At 36.6% G+C, this 22,782-nt stretch overlaps 1 protein-coding gene and 2 long non-coding RNA genes across 4 annotated transcripts in view; 1 reads left to right on the forward strand and 2 right to left on the reverse strand.

Moving 5' to 3' along the window:
• LOC126947860 (uncharacterized) overlaps positions 1–11,599 on the reverse strand; it is a 144,659-nt gene extending 133,060 nt beyond the window's left edge. For both annotated transcript variants that reach the window (XR_007723227.1, XR_007723226.1), the window contains exon 1: positions 11,483–11,599. This is a non-coding gene — a long non-coding RNA (uncharacterized LOC126947860). The remainder of the gene's footprint in view (positions 1–11,482) is intronic.
• The window catches only part of RPL24 (ribosomal protein L24), a 488,826-nt gene continuing 476,258 nt past the window's right edge, over positions 10,215–22,782 (forward strand). The window contains exon 1 of the mRNA XM_050778952.1: positions 10,215–10,218. The gene's annotated coding sequence lies outside the window, so the exon portion shown is untranslated. The remainder of the gene's footprint in view (positions 10,219–22,782) is intronic.
• On the reverse strand, positions 20,873–22,038 carry LOC126947861 (uncharacterized). The gene is made up of 2 exons (XR_007723228.1): positions 21,769–22,038; positions 20,873–21,070 (listed from the first exon to the last, which is right to left on the reverse strand). It is a non-coding gene; the product is annotated as an uncharacterized LOC126947861 (long non-coding RNA).

Below are 22,782 nucleotides of genomic sequence, written 5' to 3' on the forward strand. Positions count from 1 at the left end.
GTTATGCACATGTACCCTAGAACTTAAAGTATAATAATAAAAAAATTAAAAAAATTAAAAAAAAAAAACAAGCGTCCCTTCCATGGTCTATTTAGTGCCATATTGTCACACATTTTTGTGCCATTCATTCATAATTTTGCTGTTTAAAATGACCCCTAATTGTAGTGCTGGAGTGCTACATCGTGTTCCTAAGTGCAAGAAACCTGGAATATTTCTCAGGGAGAAAACGCATGTATTAGATAAGCCCTGTCCAAGCATAAGCTACAATGTGTTGGTAGTGAGTTCAATGTTAATGAGTCAACAACATATATAAGGTGTCTTTAAGCAGAAACACATATCAAACAAGGTTATGTATTGCTTGGTTGTAGAAAATGTGAACAGAGGTCCACAGGAACCTAACCCCGAATTTCCCCTAGGATCAAAAATTCAGTATTTGCTAATTCAGTGTTCAAGGTGACCTCATGGCTGCCATGAATAACTAGAACCTGTTATAAATTGTGTCTAATTGCATCCCAGGGCCCTCAGATTATTGAGGACCATGCCTATTACCTCAGCCCCTCAACCCCTCAGCAGTAAGTATCCACACAGTTACCTTGCTCCCTCTAAACCAGGCTTCTGTCGTCTGCTTTCCTTCATGTTTAACTGTAAGATCCTCTCCAGATCTCACTTTCTCCATGAAGTCTCTTCTACAGAGTTTAGCCCCAATTAACGGACTCATCTTTGAACCTTTAATGTAACTGTTACCTTGTCTGTATCATAATACTTAACATTTAACGATATGCAATCTTGATTTAGTCCCTACTTAATTAATGTTATTTGCTAGCCAGTTTGGTTACAATCACCTTAAAATCACCTCATATTTATATCAGTTTCCTTTATTTATATGTATATATAAATATACTATCTACCTAATAAGGCCAAGTGGTTCTAATCTACCTTTTTTCATATTATTATAGAATGATGGAGCTATAAAGAGCATAAAACTCCTCTAGGCCATCCTGTATTTTTATAAAGGAGGAATCCAGGACCTAGCAAGTGCTCAAGGACATGTCATTTTTATGTCTGAAACGGAAGTTGGGGCCATGACTCTCAGCTCTGTGCAGTTTCCATTGCTCTAAACCAGCCATAATGAAATCCTTTCTGTTAACATTTATTTTTATAGAAACAAAGCTAATGCATACTTACATCCATGATAATAAAAAATAGGAGTCAGCTGTAGCTGAACCCTAATTCACTCTAGAAATGGGTCATGTTCATCCATGGACATATGAACCAACCAGAGGGAAAAATAAGCCACTACCAACTCCATGAGAGGTGTCCCATCAAGGACATTTTCCTTTTAAGTTAATGATTGTTTCAAATTGTCTGTGTTTTGATTTTGTGTATACTTTTTTCTACATTTAAAGCCTTATAGTCACAGAAAATTACAAAGTAATTTAAGCTTCAGTAAATATTTTTGTTACAGAAAGATGAGATAGGGTACTTAAGATAGGATTTTGGAGAATAAGACAAAATAGGATAAAATTAGAAAGGAAAAGTAGAATAGAAATATAAGTACAAGAAGCTAACAAAGCAATCTCAAACTTCTGACTGATAAGAAAATGTGTTCATGTATATTTTTAATGAATTTTTGCAATGTCTATACATCATCTTAAAATATTTCAACACATATCGTAATTTTTTTTTGTTTGTTCCAATTAGTTTAAATGTTCACTATAGGAGAAGTCCGTTGCCTTAATCAAAACTATGCTGTCCAGGGGTGATCAGATGGGGACTTAAAAGGGAACTTTCTAATCCAAATGCAGCTAACAAAAGTCTTCTATTATCCACGTCTCCACCAGAACAGAGGCTTTCTAAATGAATATGGTGAATGTCAGAAATGGGTTTTAATTAACAGAAATACTGGCCTGTAGATCAGCATGATGAATATTGAAAATTGGCTCTTTGACATAATTAAGGGAATTCAGATATGTGGCTTGGCTAAACATACTTTAGACACTTGTGTATATTTGTTTTAACAGACTATGTGCTAGGCTTGATTCCGTAAGTCCTGACTCCAGCTAGTGGCTTAACAGGAATATTGGATGGCTGGTGCTAATTATTCATATGACAGAATCTTTCCATAGAGTGTTATTCTTGGCCTTAAGAGACTCTTTCAGACAAAGAGTAGCTGAAGCACATAGAAGAACAGAGGGCTGGTGTGTCACTGAATTTACAGAAAAAGTTGCAAGAACTGAGTTGAAGCAACTTTGTTACTTAATGTTTGTTCATCAGTATCTGCATGGTGGCAAAATTTGACATGAGATGCAAGTCCATGGAAGAATGGCTGCCACTCCCTCAATCATTTTTTGCTTTTATCATTGCCAAGCCCATTACTATTTGATGATGCTGTGTTAGAGCACATTTTCACAGGTCAGTTGGCTAAATAGGTGGTAGAGTATATCAAACTGCTAGAGTATCTGGATTCCATGGTACACATTTAAAAGAGTAACGTAATTTCTGGTAACACTATTTAAACATAAAATGAATAATTACAAGTGCCAACTGCAAAATGCATGATTAGGTACATAGTTCTGCTGCAGGATTTAAGTGGTACGTGAGCAAAAAGTTTGAGCATCACTGTTCTAAGCTGCCTGCAGGACTATCTTGGCTAAGGACACTTACACGTCTGTTAGATGTGGTTCATCTGATCCCACTTACTGCTTCTGCTGCACAGTTCACCTTCCCACTTGCCTCAGTTAATTTACCCTCTGCAGAGCAGCTCACCTGAACTCCCCCCAGACCTCAGGAGTGACAGCAGAGAAAACACCACCTAAAAAATGATTATGGTAATGCAATGGCCCAGAACCTACAGAAGCATGATAATGTGGGTAGGAAGAGTGCTGAGAGAAAGTGGGACCTGAACGTCCATGTGAAACCTGCACCTAGTGTGCAGGCTAGAGTGGTTGCCACAACAACCCCTCCTTAAGGGCCAATTTGCAAAGGCTGCCTTGCACCCAACCGAGCAGGACTTCTGAGATCAAGCAGTAGGTGAAAGACTTAACTCTTCCATCAGGGACGATAACGGGGTGATGGAGGTATTTGAAATCTCTTGAGGTAAGCAGTGTATGATATTGGTGCAAACTCAGGGTCTCCTTCTCCAGGCATAGAAATTGGCTATGCGAGTGGTGATTACATCCAGAATGCTACTTCTAAAATACACAATTAGACATTTCCCTAACTTAAAGCTTTTTCGCAATTTCCTGTAACTTTCAGGCTGACAGTCAAACTCCTTAACTGAGCACGCAAATGCTTCATAATGTAGCACATTCCATACTCTCTGGCTTCATCTCCCAGTACTGCCGGAAAGCACTCTGCATTCACTATGGCTATCTCCAATGAGGAGCAGGCCTCCAGCTGTGTCAGGTTATTGTCCCAACTTTAGGACTATACAAAAACTAGTAAGTCTGCCTAGAGAGCCCTTCCCACTACTTCACCTGGCCTGCACCTCTTCCTCAAAGACACAGCTCAAGTATCACCTCCCAGACCTCACATTTCCATTGTTTATTTCCTTGTGCCCCTAAAACAACCCTGATTTGGCATTCATTATATTGTGCTGTATGTATTCATTCATTCACTGGCTAGCTCTCCTTGCGATTTCCTAGCAGGCAAGGCCTGAGGAAAGAGGAAACCAGTTAATTATATAAATGAACTAAACAATGACATAAAAGGACCTGGGAGATGGAGGAGTTGGGATAAGAAGTAGAAATGAGGAACAGGAAGAGGTTCAGAGGCAGAGGGAATCAATGGGTTCTCCCCACCTGCTTTCCCATCCCAACATGCTGGCCTTCGCCCCTGCTTTGTGCTCTGTCAGAAACACCAGCAGGGCTCAAAAACCAGCCCTGCCACTTAGCTGTGTAGCATGGCATAAATTACTAATCCTCTCTCAACTCCAGTTTCCTCCTCTCTAAAAAAAAGATATAATTACATTAACTTCCGTCACAGAGTTGTTATAAAGATGAAATTCGATAATGCTTATGATGCACCAGACACAGAGCCTAGCACATAATAAACACAGGGATAGATATTAGCAAAAAAAAAAAAAAAAAAAAAAAAAAATGCATTTCTAGCTCATGTTGGAGAATAAGAGAGCACACTTTTTGTTGTTTTGTTTTTTATTTTTCTTTAAGTTCTTTTGTTTTTTTATTTTTCTTTAAGTTCTACATGGGCAGCACATGCAGGTTTGTTACATAAGTATACATGTGCCGTGGTGGTTTGTTGCTCCAATCAATCTGTCATCTAGGTTTTAAGTCCCGCACGCATTAGGTATTTGTCCTAATGCCCCTCCCCCGCCTTGCCCCCAACTCCCTGAGAGGCCTCCATGTGTGATGTTCCCCTCCCTGTGTCCATGTGAGAACACACTTTTTCTCAGGCTTCATAAGGCACATGGCCTGGACTAAGGCATTGGACTAGTCTGATAGAAAGTTATACTCTGATCCAGAACATTTCATCTCAGTGTTGAGCATATTAGAGCAAACCTAAATCAGTAATGTCACCACCAGTTTGAGTCCATTCTTTAGCTGAAGGATGACAGCAATAACAAGCTTGGGGTTGGGGTCAGGAGGATTTTGCTATTATCTGTATTAACAACATAGTTTTAGTGTCTTGACCCTTAGAAAGAAAATTAAAAGGCATATGAGGTTGTTATAGGAAAGATCTAAGGAGGATCCAGCCCCACAACAAAAGAGGCTTCACTTAGCAGGGCCTGAGCTTCGCAAGCCTCCTGGGAATGCTAAAAAGTTATTTTTCTTCTCACATGCATAGTAACAGAGTATTTGCCTGTTGACCCAACCACTAGACTGGATTCGGAGGTAAAATATTATCCAGTTGGATTAATTATTATATCACATTGGACTGGATGCCTCTGCCATGCATCAGATTTCTTGGTTGGTCACTGATTAATAATTATCATCTTAACATTCTAAACATGCTGCCTGATTAGTAGTTCCTGGCAGCAGTGGCTGATAGCAGTTACTGGAATCTCTCCTTACTGGGTGATTACGTAATAGCTACACCTAGCTGCACAGCTGGTCACGATAAGCCACAACGTTTGTCCTGAAGATACCTTCATGTTCACCACACTGATCTCCTCATTATTTGCTCAGCACGCTTCACTTTTGCCACCTTTGTGCCTTGCTCTCTCTCTTTCCTCCCCCTACAATGACTTTTCTTCCTCTCTAATTGTCCAATTCTACAAGTGTTTTAAGGCCCAAGTCAAATGCCCCTTTTGACCATCATGAATTCAAGTAAAAAAGCTTGTTTTCGAATTCCCACTGCACTTTATTTTCTATGCAGTGATTTTTGTTTTAGATCCTCTTTCTTTACTAGCGCAATGCCTCACACACAGTAAACACTCAATGACAGTTTACTGAAGGCATGAACTAGTGACCCACTACAACTAAGGCTGCAATAGATTACTTGAAAATATAAATAAATAGGTCATCTTTGTGAAAAGAAAACACTTTACTCCATATGAGGAAATCCTGCTTTGTAACCAACAGCTAAGTCCACTTCCTGCTCTGTGTCTCCTGAAGGGCTTGGGAAGCAGACTCTAGGTGGAATGCATTCTAGAATTTCATCTCTGGCTTGTCACCAAAATAACTTGGCCCTGCTCTCAATCCGTGGATACTGAAACTATGCCCTAAAGTATTAGCAGCAGAGTTCAGAGTTAGAGAAATTTGGAAGTGATGTGATGACTTTAAGTTGATGCTTTGGATTGAAGAGAAAAAATGCCCTCCACTTCGTGGCTCTACTCATTCCTAGAAATGAGAGTCTTTGAGGGCCTAGAGGTGATCAAGAGTTGGGTCAGGGTAAAAGTTAGGGAAAAATAGAGGAGATTTATATAGACTCAAAATTCAGGAATTATTTTCAATGGTCAGATTGAGCAATGGCATGCTTGTTACGAAATAGAAAAGCCTCACCAGTTAGAGATGCAGGCTGCAAAATGACATGATTTCTGGGATTTGCTTGAAATACTCAAGAGAAAAAAAGGAGGAATGAAGAGGGAGAGCAAGATCTGCAAAATGTTGATAGCTCTTTAATGGATTGATTAGTGCATGAAAGCTCATCATACTAGTCTCTCTACTTAAGTGTATTATGATGTTTCTACACTAAAAAGATTTAAAAGAAACACTCCTTTAAGACAGTAGTTGTCCTCTTCTAGCTGATCTCCACACAAGAGTTTTGTCTGAAATGACAAAGAAGGGGGAAGGGGAATTATTATATAGATCACCAGATTTTGCCATCTGATTTAATCCAGACAACTCCAAATGTTATGTGCTCTGTTAAGAAAGTCAAAAATCTATGTGTGCACCATGACCTGGAAAAGATATCCATTGTCTTAATTTCAAACACACTAAAAGTTATTTACATTGTGTCCTCAGTTGAGACTTCAGTCGTACTCCGGTAGACCAGTTCTTTGGTGTGTGTTTGTGGAGTGGGTAAAAGGGAAGAGAGATCATAAGTAGCCTATAGGTTAATAAAATTCCTGGCAGTGTACCTGGTAATAATCTTGGTAAACATGTAGTTATTCAGCATATCTGTCCTGATTTAAATTTAGCTGTAAACCATTAATCAAATAAAGTATCTTTCACAGAAGTTAATTAATAACTCTGTGCTTTTCTTTACTTTTTTTTTCTTCACCGTAAGGCAAAAATCAAAGAAATTCAGACCTTTTCCTGTTGTCTTAGAGTAAAATGGCCCAAATTTCTATTCACAGAGTAATGTAAGACACCAAATGGATTTGTTTTGTTAAATATAGCTTGTTGCTGTTTGCAAGTACCACCAAGGACTGGAATCCTCAGATAGCTGAGGAACATTTTTTCTTCATTGCTATTTTTTTCCCTGGGATGAGCATATGTTTTTAGAAAAAAACCGTACATATTTTGGTCCCAACGTCACTGAGTATCAGATGGTAGAAGATGATAGAAGAGACAGGAAGTAATTTAATTGACTTGCCTAATAGAACTGGCTTGGCAACATATTACAGGAAAAGGAACACTCTAGTTAAGGTTAAAAAATAAAAATAAAAAACCTTAGCGAGCCCCTTTATCAGCTGCTACTTGCATAGAAAGAATTTTACAGGGTTTGCGGGCCTAATAATACTTTAGCAGATCTAGGCTTTGGGAAGTGGAATTGACTAAGCTCAGCTTAAAGAAGCCGGCAGAGATACTGAAACTGGCAGCTGCCTACATTTTTACATTCCTCTGTCATTAGAGTATTATGTTCATTCGAATTTCTTTGGAAAAATCATCGAATTCAGCATTTCTTAAATATGTTTATGGAATTGAACTATTATTAATCATTATAAGAAAAAGTGCTTCATGGTCAAATGAAGCTAGGGAAATTCTGGGTCAAATCAAGTTCGGGTGTTTCTTTACTTTGAGACTCTCCAGTACCTTTAATATGTTAGTAGGTATCATGACTCTTCAAGAAGAGAAATGCTGTAAGACCAGAGCAGTTTTCAGAAATCGTCTTGCAAGACTAGTGTTCCAAAAATACATTGATGACTATGATCTGAAAATAAACCCAGGTACACACACATACACACACACACACACACAGAGTGAACATTAACAAACTGGAAGATATTTGGGGACCATTTTCTTTACTAGTGTGAATAAGTCTAAAGGCAACTACAATTTTATGCCTACTGACCAGGGAATCTCTCTCTTTTGTTCAAAGAAATAAGAAAGACCTATTTTCCCAGCAGCCCTTCAGACTAGTATCTGGGCAGCTACTTCCTTCCTGCTCTAATGCTAGCAAATCCAGGAACCAAGAAACTGTTCAAGAAGGAGATGCCTTCCTTTCTGCTTTTAGGTAAAGAACATTTATTACTGTGGCAAAGAAACAGGCTCCCTATAAGCTCCAGGGAACTTACTAAGACCTGGCCCTGACTTTCTGTAAGCCTTGAAAGAAATCAGTAGATAAATTACTTTCATTCTTTCCTTTTCCCATCAGAATAAAGCAAGTATCCTTTAACTATCTTAAAAGCCATGGCTATCCAAAAAGAATTTAGTACATTTATACAGTAAATGACAATAATCATACACTGCCAAATGGACATTTGATGCTATGAATGTGATTGTTTTAGCTGTCTTGACGTAAAAATTAAAACAATTCCAATCCAATAATCACAACTCAATTCTGATAATAATAATAAAGACTATGACTAGAACTGACCCCTGAACTGGGAGACATGTTTATTTAATCATTACATTTAGTCACAACTCCAGTTTCCTTTTCCATTTATTATTTGTCGGAAAGGAAAATTACTGCATGTTAGCCTGAATTGTTCATATCCTTGGGACACTACACCAAGAGCTCATATCCTCTCCATAGTATTGAAAAAGCAAATGCAAATTGTCGTTACAAAGAGTACAAATACCCTGATGCATAAGCCAACAATTTTCTTTGTTGTCATTTATAATAGGAACAGGAAGGAGCTTGATACAGAGAAGAATAATTAAATATCTATAAATACGTTAAAGTTTTGGAGTGAGTTTTGTTTATTTGCTTGCTTTTTATCTTTTTATTAAAGATGCACACTCATAGAATGATACATGCCTACCATTACTTCTTGTTTTGATTGTATTTTGATTGTATTCACTGATTCCATTAAGAAAAATGTTCATAAAAGATCTTTTTAATATTTTCAGTAAATACACTTTTATTTTCTTTCAGGAAAAGGAAATAAGACATTAACTCCATTGGAGTGACCCCCTATTTTGAGGATCCCAACCCTTCGTGCCAAGCATCCTGTCTCCAAATATTCTCAAAGGTTCCACCATGCAGAATACTAGAGCAGTCAGTGCTAGGTTCTATGGGGAGAAGCAACTCAACTTTTCCCAGCTGTGGTTCTAGATTGGCGGTAAAGGAGAAGAAAGCAGAGAAAAGGGTGATTAGTAACTAAGAGATGTGACCAAAAGGAAATCCAGAGGACTCCTCAAAGGAAGCTAGAACATTTATTTTTTATAATTCTAAGTGTATATGGTTATATATAAATTACAACTGGTTAAAGGGATACAGGTATGCTAGGTATTCAATGCAAGGCACTGACACAGGAAATGGAAAGAAATTTCTGTTTGTGTGTGTGTGTGTGTGTGTGTGTGTGTGTGTTTGAGAGAGAGTCTCGCTCTGTCATCAGGCTGGAGCACAGTGGCGCAATCTCAGCTCACTGCAACCTCTGCCTCCCGGGTTCAAGCAATTCTCCTGCCTCAGCCTCCTAAGTAGCTGGGACTATAAGTACATGCCACGATGGCCACCTAATTTTTGTATTTTTAGTAGAGACGGGGTTTCACCATGTTGGCTGGGATTGTCTCGATCTTTTGACCTCATGATCCACCCGCCTTGGCCTCCCAAAGTGCTGGGATTACAGGTGTGAGCCACCGCACCTGGCCGATAGAAAGTAATTACTTAGGCAGATAGTGAGAGTAAAGGACTCCTGGGCAAGGCTTCCCTTTTAACAAAAAGCAGCCCCAAAATCATTTCTTTTCTAACAAAGAGCAACCTGAAAAATTGAGCTGCAGACATAGGTAAGCAAGCTGAAAGCTGGCATGGGTAAATGCTGGCAGCTGTGCCAATAGAAAAGGGCTAACTGGAAGCCAAGTATGTTCAACATGGAGGCGCCATCTTCCATTTTTTCTGTCACCACATGTACGGCAAAGAACCAGGCAACATGGCCCCTGCCAGGCAAAGAACCCATCAGCATAATAAGAGGTTAGGGTGGGGCAGCCAGCTTTATCACACACCATACAAACGGCACACCTAGTACTAACCAGTTTTTTGCACCTTATGCAAATAGCACACCTGGTCTGGCCAATTTTTTTATGCCCTATGTAAAACAGACACCGTCTCCTCAAGCTCATCTATAAAACCCATTGCATTCCACCACAGAACCGGCAACCCGTTTCTCTGGGACCCCTCTCTCTGCAGCAGAGAGAGCTATTCTTTCTTTTGCCTGTTGATCTTCCACTCTTAACCTCCCTTCGTGTGTCCACGTCCTTGATTTCCTTGGCGTGAGGCAATAAATCTCAGGTATTTACCCCAGACAATAACAGCGCTTCAATAAAAGAGCAATAGGAATAACTGGTTATGGCCCCATGTGCATAGCTTTATGTTTATGTTCCTGAGATTCTTACATGAGGATTTTGTCCTCCCGTGAATAAAAAAAGAGGGGGGAGGGTCATTGTTCGGTTGTTTGTTTGGTGTTTTTGATTTTTGTTTTTTGTGTTTTGCTATTTGCAAAGAGAAAAACTCTAAACTCTAAATATGAGCTTTATTATATTCAACGACAAAGCTTCCCAACGAATCTGGAAACGCTTTGAAAAGGCCCAGTGATGTATGGATAGACACACTCGTTTGTGGTAGAGGTCAAGAATATGTTCTAACCACCAAATGGAAAGTCTGGGCATTTTTGTTTCTTTTTCTATTTTTACATATGTATTGTTTGAATTCACACCACCAACTTGAGAATACATTTGCAAGAACAATATTACAAAAAAAGCAACGACTTGTAGTATGTTTCAATTTTGAATAATATATAGCTACCAGCTTTCAATTATAAATCAACGGAAATTATATATTTCTCATTTATTTAACACCAGAGAGAAAACATACTTCCACATGATTAGATAAAAACCCAGTTTTTGTGCTTTCAGCATAAAATGCCCTTCATGTTTTTCTCCCTTTTCACTTCTTCTGTTATATAAAGGAAAGAGTTCAACAGAAACTTATGAAAGAAGACAGACCAAAAAAATTCCCTTATTTGGAAGTTGATGTGTGATGCCAGTTCTGAGAGACTACAATGGCTTTTAAAATAACTTGTATAAACCCAGAAGTCTATGTAACAACTTTATGAAATGATCCAGGGTAAGATAAAAGAAACATTCAATCAAAATCTAAGAATAAAGCCAAGGTTAAATTAAGCTGTGTTTACCAGAAGTTATAAATTAATGACAAAGGTATGCAATTTTATATTTAAAAGTATATATATATATATTACTTTAAACATTTTATTTTTAGAAAGCTTTGTTACATTGTTTGTGTTTAAATAAAGAAACTTTTTATGAAAATAATTTAAAAGTAAGAAAATACATTAATATCAGTTTACTGAAGATTACGCCTAGTTCCAGAATGTAGTCAAGGTACCTCATCACTATCCAATAGGAGCCTAACTAGTTAAATTAAAAAGTGATTTAACCTCCTTAAAATAGGCTCTGCAAATAGAAATGCTAAACAATAATTTCACATAACAGCCCCTTTGAATATTTTTAACTAGTAGTCAGAACTGGCTAAGAAAAAGGCATACTCAGCTAACACCTGCAGCATTTGATGAGAAAATTCTATCTCTTCTCAATGCTGAGGTGGATAGGTATTTATGGAAAGTCACTGGTGAGCAGTGTAGCTCTTCACAAATATGGGCTTCTGTCTTCTTCATACTCACATATTGACTCATGGATTTTCATGTTTTTCACTCTCTTTCTCACAGTTTTATCTCTTCTCCATTCAGTCCAACCCAGCCTCTATGAATCAGCCCACCACAGTCTAGGTGCCAGCCTCAGTTCTACTTACACTATTGCTGAGACAGAGCCTGAGGGGGAACTCTGTTGACAATGGTTGCCAAGCCAACTGCAGCAGCTAGAATTAAGGCAAGAATTAAGAGTGAAGTCTAAGCCCATGAAACCCAGGTGGGCAAAAGGTCAGGTGCAATCCTACATGATGGAAGGAGAGAGCTAAGTTTGAAGAGTTGGGGGGTAGATTTCAATATGGCCAGAGATAAGACCCAATCCTAGAAATAGTCTACTACATTCAGAGGGATGGTGATTGGGGAGAGGGTAAAAAGCAACCAGCATCCTCAAGGACCACCATCAGACTTTATTTATTATTACAAACAAATGCCTCTAGTCATGGTAGACCAATGCAGGCATCAGGTTATCTGAAAGTGATGCCAAAGTGTTCTTATGCTATTGCACACATTCTATTCTTCTAAGTAGGATATATCCATAAATAACCTCTTCTGAAGAATTATAGAATGGTCACATTGAGAAAAATACCTGGAGGTCATAATAAGAAAGATATAATTGAATCTTTGTCTTTTGTGAGTAAACATCCTGATATAGTGAACTGGAAATGATTAATGCTTTTCTTCTTTCCTTGCCAAAAGACAGCCATTTGCTTAATTCAATAGAAACAGAAAAGCCTTTTTTTCCCATAAATGGAATGGAACTCAAGTGGCTTTCATAGGCAGAAAAAAAAAATGAAGCTCTCATTAGATTATTTATGGAAGTAATCCAGTTTTGGAATAATAACACTCTCCTAGTGGTTTTCCATGGAATTATGGCAATAGGTAGTTACATGCAAATTCAAAGCTGGTTCAAGTGAATCCTCTGAAGCAGGACTCCATAGACACCACAGAAATATGAGGATATAACAAAAGGTGAATATGTACAAGTAAAAATAAGAGTGACATAAAACAAAGCAATGGAAAGATTTTGATGGGAGAAGTAGATGAAAAAAGAAGATTTCCCATGTACTTTTTGGTGGAGTATGGAAACCCTAAGTCTGACTATTCTGTTATGAAGCTAGTAGCCTCTGTGCTGCCTTTCAGCCCTGCCTGCTTCCCTTTGTGGTCATGTTTTATTTTTACACCCATGAGAATCTAATTCAAACAGATGTCTTGCACACAACCCTTGTTTATTTAGATTATTTTAAAATCTGTGTCAAAGGAGTGAGTAATTGAATTAATGTGTAACGTGAATACTATTTACCCTTTTTCCACCTTCTTCCTTCTGTCAGCTTAATGTCCTCCTATTCATTTTTCACTTTCCAGAAGTTGAGGGAAATACCAATTGCATGTGGGGAATTCTATTTTGGTATATAATAAGGGGATTTCTTGATTGTTCATGTTCTGTGCACTCTAGGTTTCTTGGTGCTTTTCGTATCTTCCATAATCATTGAAAACTCCCCCAAAAAGCATAGGTTATTTTATTGTTACATTTATTAATAAAATCCAACAAACTTTTCTTTACAATTCCATTTTTTTCTATCTTCTGTGAGTTTGGAGGCCACAATAATGTCAATGTTGTCTTAACATTAAATCTTAGTCAAAGAGGACCATGGCTCATTTTTTTTATGTATGCATATTTGATATGGCTTTGTTGTTTTAGCAAACAATTCAAGCGGTGCAGAAAAATATAAAAGGAACATAATTGTCACCTGAAGTCCAGCACTCAGATATTTCCAGTGTTAACGTTTCTCTGAACATAGGCCCCAATGTGTCTCTGTGCCTACAGACACATATGAAAATGAATATATAATTTTATATTAAGGGGATCTTTCTATTCAGGCTATTCGAAACATGGTTTTTTTACTTAACCATATCTTGGACATGCGATTCCATGCTTATAAAATCAGAACTCTGGCCGGGCACAGTGTCTCACACCTGTAATCCCAGCACTTTGGGAGGCTGAAGTGGGCAGATCACGAGGTCAAGAGATCGAGGCCATCCTGGCCAAAATGGTGAAATCCCATCTCTACTAAAGATACAAAGATTAGCTGGGCATGGTGGCAGGCCCCCGTAGTCCCAGCTACTCGGAAGACTGAGGCAGGAGAATCACCTGAACCCGGGAGGCGCAGGTTGCAGTGAGCCGAGATAGCGCCACTGCACTCCAGCCTGGGCGACAGAGTGAGACTGCATCTCAAAAATAAATAAAATAAAATAATAAATAAAATAAAATAAAATAATCCTCGCAGCTTGCAAGGCTGAGTGTAATCTGGCCCTGTCCACTTTTCCTATTGCATTGGCGACTTCTCCCACCTTAGTCAGCTCACTGGTCTGCTTGTCACTCCTCAAGCAAACAAAGCTTATTCCTACCTGATGGCCTTGTATTTTCTGCTTCTTTCTTCCTGATGCTTTTTCTTATGTTTTTTCTTGAGAGACCACGTCATGCTTGACATTTAGATCCCAGCTGAAATATCCTCTATCTAGAGATCTCCCATGATGACTTTATATGAAGGGGCTACTCAGTCCCTCTACATTTAATCACCCTGTTATTTTCATGAGAATATTATCTCTGTCTGAAGTTATTTGATTAAGTTGTCAAATGACTGGGACATTTTTAATTGAATCATCTTAACAATAAGGAGATTAATAAACCAACCAACGGTACTTCAAGCAAATCAAGACATTATCAGAAGCCAAGACTCGAGGAACAATGGGCATGACTTTAGAATAACTTAGGGATCCTTGACTTATATCTACAAACACAAAATGACAACTGGAATGTCATCCAGAGCATACCAAGAAGTCTCACAGTTATCATTTATAAGTTAAAGAGTTTAAACCATCCTGGCATAGCTTTCTTTATTATAATATTTATAAACTGCAAGACAGTTGTCAAAATCTAAATTTTAGGTACATAAGCTTCCAATAAGTAAAATTATCTTTATGTTGTAAGGAAGATTAGAAGTTTAGCTTCAATGATGAGGTCCCTAAGACATAAAAATGGTAATAAAATATTTTTTCTCAAAATCTACTCATTAATAAACAATCTGGCAATGGAGTCTACAGCCAGATTTTCTGTGAGTAATTGTAAATATAAATAATATTAGCATTTGAGAAAAACGTGCATCTCATCTCTGAGAGGAAAATTTTTAGAAACATTGAGAAAGAATGACCTGATTCAATTAACATGAATACCATGGACATTTGAAGAAAAAGGAAACTAATGATTCTAAAAATCATTGAATAAAGAGCATTTTATTTGATTTAAGATAAAAATGAAAACCACTATTTTGAGGACTGTTTTGGTTATTTCTTAGTAATAAATTTACAGGGCTTTAGGACTCTCAGAAGTATCCTGAAAAATGTGAACATGGGCACTAAACATACACATTAAAGAATAATTAGTAGAAAACAATTCCTGTAGAAATCAGGACAAAGTGCTTACAGTTCATTTAAGTTAAAAAAATGTATTTTCCGATTTTAAGGATACTTGAAAATTAAGCATGTCTTTCTTCCCACTGAACTATATTTTTTAAAACAATTTGGGATCTTCGGTTGGCCATGAATGTCTATTGAGTATGGATGTGTTTCCTCTACCCAGAACTTGAACTCATTAAGGGAGTGAAGCATTGTTAATTTCATAATTGTACAGAAAATTCACTTGTAGAAAGGCCTGCTGTAATTGAAGCATTGTGTCGAGCGTTCTGAAGTTGTCAAATGAAATTGAATGATGAGAATGATTTTGGTGATGGTTGTTTTGTACTATTGGGGTGAATCAATTTTTCTATCCTTTTATTAAGCATGTTACAAGTCTGCAGTGTTCTTCCCATTACTCCCCAAATACAATAATCAAAATCTCCCATTCCACTTGCACAACATTCATATCCAGTCTTTTTAGGGCTCCCTTTCCAGGTGTTTTTAAGAGTTTCAGTGATTGCATGTACATGTTCCACAACTCTGTGTAGGTTGTTGGATATCCATTGTCAATTCAGGCAGCTGCTCCACAGATCTCTGCTGCTGCAGCTCTCCGAAGTCCAGATCACAGTGTTCAATAACACTTTACTGAAGACTGGGGCATTATAAAGGGAAATGGGGAGTCAGAGACAGAAAGCTTAAAAATGAAATTAGTTATTTCTCCTCCTAAAGACAATTGGTCATATCTTCTCACTGGAAGTCTCTCACCTGATCTTCATCCTCCTTAATGCTGACGCTCACTGCCAATAGGTTCCTTCCCATAGACAGAAGCATTCTAAAGGGACCATTACATTTCATTGCTCCCCCTACTTAATCAACATGAAACCATAAAATGTGTAGGGATGCCACTCTGCCCACAAGAGTCAAGGTTTCCTATAACAGAACAGTTGAATTTTTCTTTATTCCTAACTTTTCCAATACAGAATGGCATTTTGGATTTACTTATGGATAACTGGAAGGGGACATTAGAGTTTTGCCCAAAAGTAAAACACAATCTTGACCCAAGGATAAATTATGGCTCCACCCTTAGAGCAACAGAGGAAACTACTAACAGCTTTAAAATCATAATCTGGTAGTTTGAATGAATAAATTAGATCTATAACATAAATTGATCTGGAAAATATTAAAATGTTGCAAAATAACATAGCATAAAATAATTTATGTAAATGTATTTTATATAAAGATACATATGGACGGTAAGTGTACAGAAACATGAGCAGGGAGGTTCTTCAACAATCTTAAAATATTGGTTGTGCGTGGGGAAGAAGACAGAATGAGCTATGAAAAATAACACAGATGGGACTTCAATTCTATAAGATTTTATTTTCAAAACTAAAATGAAAAAAATGGCAAAATATGTACACAGTATAAATCCAGGTGGTAGATAAGTGAATGAATAAACATATTTAGCAGTTCTGGTTTTGATATTTGCAGAGTAGCTTATGGTAGATAAATCATTCCATAGACAACAATCATAAAGTCTGGATCAAATTTAAGAAACAACAAGTTGACGTCACTGTAGCATGACCAAAAGAAGATAGATACCAGGAGGGAATTATACTGTGTAATGTAGGTATATTAGGCTTTTCCACTTTGTATATTTTCCAGTCTGTATGTCTCACCTACAATTCAAGCAGAAAGATGCAGGCATAGAACCACTGTCTATAGAAAGGTGGTTAAGAACCTGAACATAACCAGTTTAATTGTCTAACTAAAAGAAAAATATTTTCCATAAGATTTAAACAAGGCCTATAATTTGCTTTGGCTGTATGTCCATTTTAACAACACTGATTCTTCCCATCCGTGAGTACAGAATGATTTCCCATTTTTTGGTGTCATCTCTAATTTTTTTAGCAGTGTTCTATAATTCTCATTGTGGAGACCTTTCACCTCCATGGTTAGCTGTATTCATCAGTGTTTCATTCTTTTTATGGCTGCTTGAAAGTGGAGGGTGGGAGGAGGGAGAGGATGGAAAAACTACATATCAGGTTACTATGCTTATTACCTGGGTGATGAAATAATCTGTACACCAAACCCCCATGACAGCAATTTTACCTATATAATGAACCTGCACATGTATCCCTAAACCTAAAATGAACGTTAAAAAAAATAGAAAATAAACCAGATCTACAGTCACATAACGAAGTATTTAAAATATTCAAAATTTCCAGGACATAATCCAAAATTATTTGATACACAAAATGGGAGGAAAATGTCAACATCTTGCAAAGTAAAAGGCAATTAGTATATGCTAATTTCAAAATTACCTGGATATATTGATATTGTTAATAATGCCTATAAAGCAGCTTTCATAACCATGCTCCAAGAAAAAAGGTAAGCATTCAGGAAACAAACAGAAAGATAAAATGTCTCAGCATATAAACAGAATATATAATAAAGAACCAAATAAAAATTTTAGCACCAAATAGTATAATAATGAAATTAAAAAGTTACTCGATGAGGTCAATAACAAAATGAAAGTGACAGAGGAAAGCTTTAGTGAACTTGAAGATAGATTACTAGAAATTATCTAAGCCACACACACAAAAAGAAAAATGATGTTAAAAAAGATAAACAAAGTCTCAGAGACTTGTGGGGCCATACTAAAAGACCTAACATTCATGTCATTGATATATTAATAGCAAATGAAGAAGACAAAGAGTGAGTGCAGAACAAAAATTTGAATAAATAATGGCTAAAAGCTTCCTAAATTTGGAAAAAGATGTGAACTTATGAATTCAAGTTCATTGCACTCCAAAATAGTATAAACTAAAAGGAATTTATGTCTAGACACATCATCATCCAAACATATGCAAATATCACAACAGAAGTCAAGAAGATAGAAATAGTGGAACAAAAATGAGAAGAAACCAAGATTTAAAAAGTAAATAAAATAGTAGACCTAAATCCCAACATATAAATAATTAAATTAAAAGTACAAATGATACAAATACGCCAATTAAAAAGCATATTTCAGAATGTCCAAAAGTAGATCTAACTATATGCTATAATCAATCTATACTTTAAATGTAATGATACAGGTAAAGTAGAAATAAAAGGATAGAAAAAATGTAACACCTAAATACTAACCAAAATAAATCAGGATTGGCTATATATTATATTGGTCTTCAGAAGGAAAAAAAGCTTTGAGCTAAGAAAGATTTTCAGGGATAATAGGGGACACTACTTAGTGATAAAAGGATGAACTCATCAAGAGACTTAACAATCTTAACCATTTATTACCCAACAACAGAGCCTCAAAACACATGAGACAAAAATTGACAGAATTAAAATTGCTGTTGGAGATTTCAACACTCTCACTCAGTAGTCGATAGAACAAGTAAATAAAAATTAACAACAATATGGAAAAACAACTCACTGTTAACTAATGAGCTGGTTAACATTTATGAAACATCCCACCAACAGAAAGAATGTGCGTTCTACTCAAGTGCACATAAATATATACCAAGGCAGACCATATCTTAAGTCAACAAAAACCTTAACAAATTTATTATTCATTTTTTTAAAAAAATAAAACAATACAAGATGTGTTCTCTGATCACAATGCAATTAAACTAGAATTCAATAACAGGAAGATAACTAGGAAATCTCCAAATCCCTTGTAATTAAACAACACAATTCTAAATAATTAATAGATATGCTCTGGTTTCTCTTCAAATCATATAAATCTTTTACCTTTTACTAAATAATTCACAGATCAAAAAGGAAGTCATAAGGGAAATTGGAAAATCTTATGAACTGAATGACAATGAAAATTCAACATATCAAAATTTGTCAGATGTAGTTAAGGTGGTGATTAAAGAGAGATTAATAGCACTCAATACTTATACTAGAAGAAAAGAAATTTCTCAAGTGAACAATTTAAGTATCTATGTTAAACTAGAAAATGAAGATCAAAATATGCCCAAAGCAAGCAGAAGAAAGGAAATAATAAAAATAAGTGTAGAAACCAGTAAAATTGAAAACAGAAAAATAATATAGAAAATTAACAAAACCAAAAATTGATTAATTGAAAACAACAATAAAATTGATAAACCTCTAACCAAGCTAACACAAAAAAAGAAAGAAGATACAAATTGTCCCTAACAAGGACAAAATAGCAGATATTACTAAAGACTTTGCAGATACCAAAATGATGATAAGGAAATACTACAAACATAAATTTGACAACTTGAATGGAATGGGCCAATTTCTTAAATAACATGAGCTACCACAACTCACCTAATATGAAATAGATAATTTGGATGTTCCCATATCTAATAAAGAAATTGATTTTACACTTTATAAACTTCCCTAAAATGAAGCTCCAAACCCAATGATTTCACAGATGACTGCAAACAAAGATTTAAAGAAGAATAACATTAATTCTATAAGTATCTTCCAAAAAATTGAAAGAACACTTCTCAACTCATTCTGTAAGGCCTGCTTTACCCAGATACCCGAACCAGACAAAGACAATATGAGAAAAGAAAATTATAGGTCAATATATAAAATATTACCAAATCAAACAGCAATATACAAAAGGAGTAGTACACTACTACCAAGTGGGGTCTATCCCAAAAGTGCAAGGTTGATTCAATATTTGAAAATCAACCAATGTCATACACTATATTAACAAGCTAAAGAAGAAAGAACACATGATTATATCCATGTATCTGTTAAAATTCAAAAGTCATTCACGATAAAAGTCTCAGCAAACTAGGGGTAGAAGGGAACTTCCTTAACCTGATAGAGTGAATCTATAAAATTTTCACATCATACTTAATGGTGGAGACTGAATGCTTTTCTTCTAAGATCAGATACAAGCCAAGGGTTTCCCCTCTCACCACGCATATTTAGTACTGTACTGTATGTTCTAGCCAGTGCAATAAGCAAGGGAAAAGAATAAAGGCATACAAATTAGAAACCAAAAAAAAAAAAAAAAAAAAAAACCATCTCTATTTGCAAATGAAATGATTACATAGAAAATCTGAAGGAATCTTTTTTAAAAAGTGGGGCTGGGGGCAGGGTCCTAAAACTAGTAAGTAAATTTGCCAAGACCTCAGCCTACAAGGTCAACATTTAAATATCAATAGTATTTCCATACACTAATAATAAACTATTGGAAAGTGAAATTTTAAAAAAAAGTCATGTAAAGCAGCTCCAAAAAACAAAGAAAAATTTTAACTAATACTTAAATACAAGTATTTTCTACCCCCCTCCCTAATGGGTATTATCAGGTCTTCGGTCTACCCCAATTTTAGTGTCATGAAACAGGATCCTCCACCTCTGCCAAGTCCTAGGCTATACCTTATACATAAATAAAATCTGCAATTCTGATGCACATGCTTTATGATGGCAGAAATCTGTGGAAAGGAAGTTCACAGTTGGTTTGGCAGAACAAAAACAGAAAATACAGATGGCGATAGAGTCATGATTCAAGCCAATGCATTGAGAGGAAAGAGCATTTTAGAGTCATAGGTGACCACAAGAATGTAAGGACTCTGGTAACACAAAATCCTGAAGTGGTGGCATTTGGATTTTCACATGGCATGAAATGAAGATTTGACAAAATTCTACATCTAGAGTAACCATCTGACTCAGAAATGACACCTATGTACTGCTACATTAATTAAGAGAACCTTCCAAGTATTTCAAAGGGGATGCTGTCTCCTCCTGAGCAACAACAAAAAGATTCCTCTGGTTTCAGTTGTGTTTAGACATTATTTTTATTCTCATCTAGGTTCTGTGGCCACTAATAACTAGCTAGTGATTTTGGAAAACTTTCTGGTGCCAGTTTATGAATACTTTCTGAATAGTGAAGCCTCGATTAAAACAACTTTAAAAATACTTCTATTATTCATGTCCCACCAGAAAGCAAAATTTTATTTTTATATCAATACGTGCCACTAGCATTAAAAGGAAGATTGTTGAGTTGGTTTGATTGATTGATTATTCCAAGGGGTGGTAGTGCTTCTGTGAGCAGTGGGAAGTTTGTCCTGTGGATCCACCCTAAGGAGGTTCTGTGAATGTGATTGTGACCCTTGCCTTGCTCTGCAATGGAGAAAAATAATTATTATTCAGAAAGAAAAAAAATAGAAAAACTTGCAATTACATATTATGAAAAGTAATTGCAGCCTTTCTTGAACACTAAACAAAGGATACCCTTTTTAACACTTTTGAGTCAATGTTTTCCTTTCCTTCAGTGGACAGCATGCATAGGAGTAAAATAAGATCATATAGGACATGGCCAATCTAATTAATATGGCTTACTCTCATCTATCTATTTAATCTGTACAGCTATTTCATAATAAAGGTTAATTTGCTAAATATAATATAACCTGTAATTTGTAAACTACGTATTGCCTAGAAATGAAAAGTGGTACCACACAAAGTGTGAATTAAGCAAACTGTATCTTTCTTTTCCACATTGCCTTTCTATGATTTCCCCCCACCTGCCAACCCCAAATCCTTCATTTAAACATGTACTATCCAATATAGGAGCCATTAGCCACAGTTGACTATTTACATTTTAATTTATATTAATTAAAATTAAATAAAATTTAAAGTTCCAATTCCTCAGTCACACCAGCCACATTTCAAGTCTTCTATACTCACATGTTGCTAATAACTACTATATTGAACAGCCCAGCTGTTGAACATTTTCATCATTTCAGGAAGTTCTAATGGACAGAGTTGATCTAGACTCTGAGTCCTTCTGCTCTCCCTTCTCTGGCCAGGATTCTACCTACCCCGGGCACGCCTTCCCAAGTATCTTCAGATTTTTCTTCCTTCCACTACTGTTACCCTCATAACTTCCCTGTGCCTTCTCATGATGTCCCATAAAGAGCACAATTTTGTAATTCCTTCCTTGAGGACCTTTCTCTCAACTTAAATAACTTGATAAACTGGTTCATGCTTAGGCAATTTGGAGTGCTCAGAGTTCACGCATTCTCTCTCCAAAATAACACATTGGTATTTTAGCTGAAAGCTTCTGGAGACATTATGCATTTACAGAAAGGGCTGACTCTCAAAGTGGTGACTTTAGGCACCACGGTAGCCTAGTACCTTGGTGAACAAACCTCAGAATGCAAGTGGCTCTAAAGCACCTTTCAAATTACATTATCCTGTTGGGCTGTTCACCTACATTGGCCTTGGGTCACTATGCTGATTTGTCTCCTAGGAATGCTGGAATATCACTCATTGTTACCACAGAGGCATAATATTTATGCATCTAACATGACATGTATGAATAGTAGGTCCAAAGAAATATGTTTGTTTTCCTCGGAACTGTGAAAGATGCTAGAGTTCGGGATAGAGTTTTCATATCAGAATCCACTTACTCTGTCCATTCTGGGGGCTCCCTGCCAAAGTATCACACAAAAAACAGTTAATAGCAAAATCAGAGATGATATAAGCCCCTTAGTAATAGCTTGACAAATGTTTCCTTCTCCCCCAGTATAATGCTTTGATCAAAACTGAACTAGAAAATGCAGCTTAGACCAAGAGATATGAAGAACAAACAAAAAGGCTTCTTACTCCCTAAGTAAGAGACGATTAGGTAAGCAGACAAACTCTAGTTTGCCCTGTGGTTCATTCACTGGGTTAGAGAGAGGCTGCTGTGACTCAGGGGACAGCCCTCCCTTGCCTGCTTTCCGCATGCAACGAGAAAGACAAGAAATATCCCCTCTTGCTCAGAAGGCCCTGGCTCTCTTAACATGCTCAATAAAAAAGGTAAAGGAGAAAAAGAAGATAGCCAGGCCTGC

Source organism: Macaca thibetana, chromosome 2 (genome assembly GCF_024542745.1).
Source record: "Macaca thibetana thibetana isolate TM-01 chromosome 2, ASM2454274v1, whole genome shotgun sequence".
In the NCBI taxonomy this organism is placed as follows: domain Eukaryota; kingdom Metazoa; phylum Chordata; class Mammalia; order Primates; family Cercopithecidae; genus Macaca; species Macaca thibetana.